General features: G+C 36.7%; 1 non-coding gene across 1 annotated transcript; it reads right to left on the bottom strand.

Moving 5' to 3' along the window:
- Positions 1–1,474: 1,474 nt before the first annotated feature.
- Positions 1,475–1,638, bottom strand: LOC112391080 (U1 spliceosomal RNA). The gene has a single exon (XR_003001393.1). It is a non-coding gene; the product is annotated as a U1 spliceosomal RNA (small nuclear RNA).
- Between the last annotated feature and the right edge of the window lie 970 nt (positions 1,639–2,608).

Genomic DNA, 2,608 nt, shown 5'->3' with positions numbered 1-2,608 from the left:
CTCATGACTGGGATACCCTCTGGTAATTTTTAAGTGGATACATTACGAAGGAGTAATCAGGATCATGGAAAATCTTGCTTGAACTAATGCTATCTTGAGTTAGGTTTTCATGTTAGTCAGTGAATTCACACATAGTTATAAAAAAGAATGTACTCTTCCATTCCTTTATTTACAAGCTATACAGTTTTATGGCTCTGATTAACTTTTGGATGCTTCTACCTTTGTTTGTAAAAAAGGCTATCCCTCTCACCATCACAGCTTGCTGTCCCAAATGGACATAAACAGGGCACTGTCATGTGTACATGAAAAAAAGATGACCTACATAGACGATGTTACAGTAGGGTATTAAAAGTACAATTTCAGCCATTTCTCCCAATTAAGGCGAACTCATCTGTGATTTCAGCTTCCCATTTGAAATAAAAGTCTGGTGGTAATTGGAGCACAGAGCTATTCACCACTGTACTTCAATCTGGAAATAATTGTCTTTGTTCAATTAGGAACCTGCATTTTCATGCCAATCTTCACAGATTATTTTGAATGGAGAATGCACTCTGATTAAGAGCTATCCCTCTTGGAAGGAAAATAAAGCAGGTCCCCATCCTCTTGTTGGATTTAACATTTTTTCTCCTAGCAGACTGAGAAGGATATCACACAAAGATTTTCTAGACTCATTTAATATGATAAAAATTTCCTAAAGAATTCATATATAGTTTTTTTTTTAATTTCAAGACCTTTTGAGATGATTCTCTAAAGTTGGGTTTGACAAGTTATCAATTTGTCTGAGTTCTTCAGTTAATTTGTCATATTATAATGACCAGGTTTTCCGCAGAGCAATATTTGACCACCATTTATTTTTGCCATTTATAGAACCACTTACTCTCTTAGGTGCTTTTTAAATACAGAATCATATATAACTCATAAAAGAAACCCTTGAAAATTAAGGATTGTTATCCCCATTTAATAGATGAGGACAATAAAGGTCAGAGAGTTTATGTGATTTTTTTTCCCAAGGTCACTCAGTGACTTATTGGTAAAACCAAGAGTCAGCTGCAGGTCTGGCTGGCTTTTAAACCTCTAGCACTTTTTTTTCTGATTAATTTAATACAGCCAAAGGAAAATAGTAAGAAGCATTCCTGTTAAAATTATAAGATTCTAAGAGAACTATGAAAATGCCAACACAGCATATGTCTTTGCTATAAACCATCCTGCTCCAATAATTTTGAAAGCACCTATATCTAGCAGTTCTGGATGAAAATAAAAGGTCCACAATTATGAAAACATATTAGCACAATGACAACTTTCTTAAACACTGTGAGTTACTATCCATATCATTACATAATTTAATCCTTTCTCCAAGATAGATTCCTTTAGAAACTAGAACATGCCTTCTCCATTTGGGGATCCCTTCAACCAAACACAGTTATTAAGTGAGAAAATGAATGAATCACTCTCTCTTCCTTTTTTTTTTTCTTTACGGGGGAAAACACGAACGCAGTCCCGCACTACCACAAATTCTGCAGTCGAGTTTACCACGTTTGGGGATATTGCAGGGTTCAGCACATCCGGAGTGCAATGAATAAGTCTCGCCCTGGGAAAACCACCTTCATGATCACGGTATCTCCCCTGCCAGGTAAGTATTGAATCATTCTCTTGATAACCCCAGGAGGTAGGCAGGATATATGGAATACATATATTACAGATATATTTTGTGTGTGTGTTTAACATATACACACAAGTCAAAAAACCCTATAAGTATAAGAAGTAGAACTCTGGCCAAACCTTTCATTATCCCCTTTAGAAACATTATACAGGTATTGTAAATCTCCACCTTTGAAGCAAAGTAATTCCTTCTCTTTAATAATACTCTGGTAAACATACCCATGAGTGTTTCCCATTCTTCTCTGTCTTTGACCATGCCATTTCATAACGACAAGAAGAAGAAAAGACTTATTTAAGCACCTGGATGGAAAGCGATAGCTAATCCAATTTTTCTTTTTGAAAATATGGAGTTAGTATTTGTGAGAGTTTGGGTCAAATGGGACTGGTAAGCACAGGGGACAATCACTTCTACATTTCATGCTGAATATGGTTCTGGCTGTGGAGTGTTTGGGGCTGTGGGTTGGTGGGAGGAATGTAGCATGTTCTGTTTTTATCAGTCTGCTTCATAGGCAATGGCAGGTGTGGAGATTACTTTCCAATAATTCCTGGAAGCAATATTCCCCCACCTTCACAGGAACTTGCCATCTGGCTCTGAGGGCCAGAGATAATTCAGCTTCTAAATGAGCTCAGCTTCAGGTCCTCCTGAGCAAAAATTGATAAATGAGTGAGATTACGCTGTTTTATGGCAGTGTCAATAACACACCAGCATTTGGTCACTCAGGGGCCTTCAGAAAAGAAAGTAAAGCTTTTATTGAATTAACCTATCTCCAATTCAAGTGTATTATTTAAGGGCTTTGGGGAAGGAGTTGCCAAGCTTTATGAAGGCTACATAGAAAAACTAAAAATACGTTTGCATAGCATGTAGATCTTTTGTATGCAAACTTTGGTCTCATAAAGTAAAATGCCAGAGTCAATTCTGGCCTTCTATACTCTAAAATGAATACTTTTT

This window comes from Neophocaena asiaeorientalis, unplaced genomic scaffold, assembly GCF_003031525.2.
Source record: "Neophocaena asiaeorientalis asiaeorientalis breed wild unplaced genomic scaffold, Neophocaena_asiaeorientalis_V1.1 scaffold418, whole genome shotgun sequence".
NCBI lineage: Eukaryota > Metazoa > Chordata > Mammalia > Artiodactyla > Phocoenidae > Neophocaena > Neophocaena asiaeorientalis.
The sequence above is the reverse complement of the archived record's forward strand: the minus strand, read 5'-3'. Positions and strand labels throughout refer to the sequence as shown.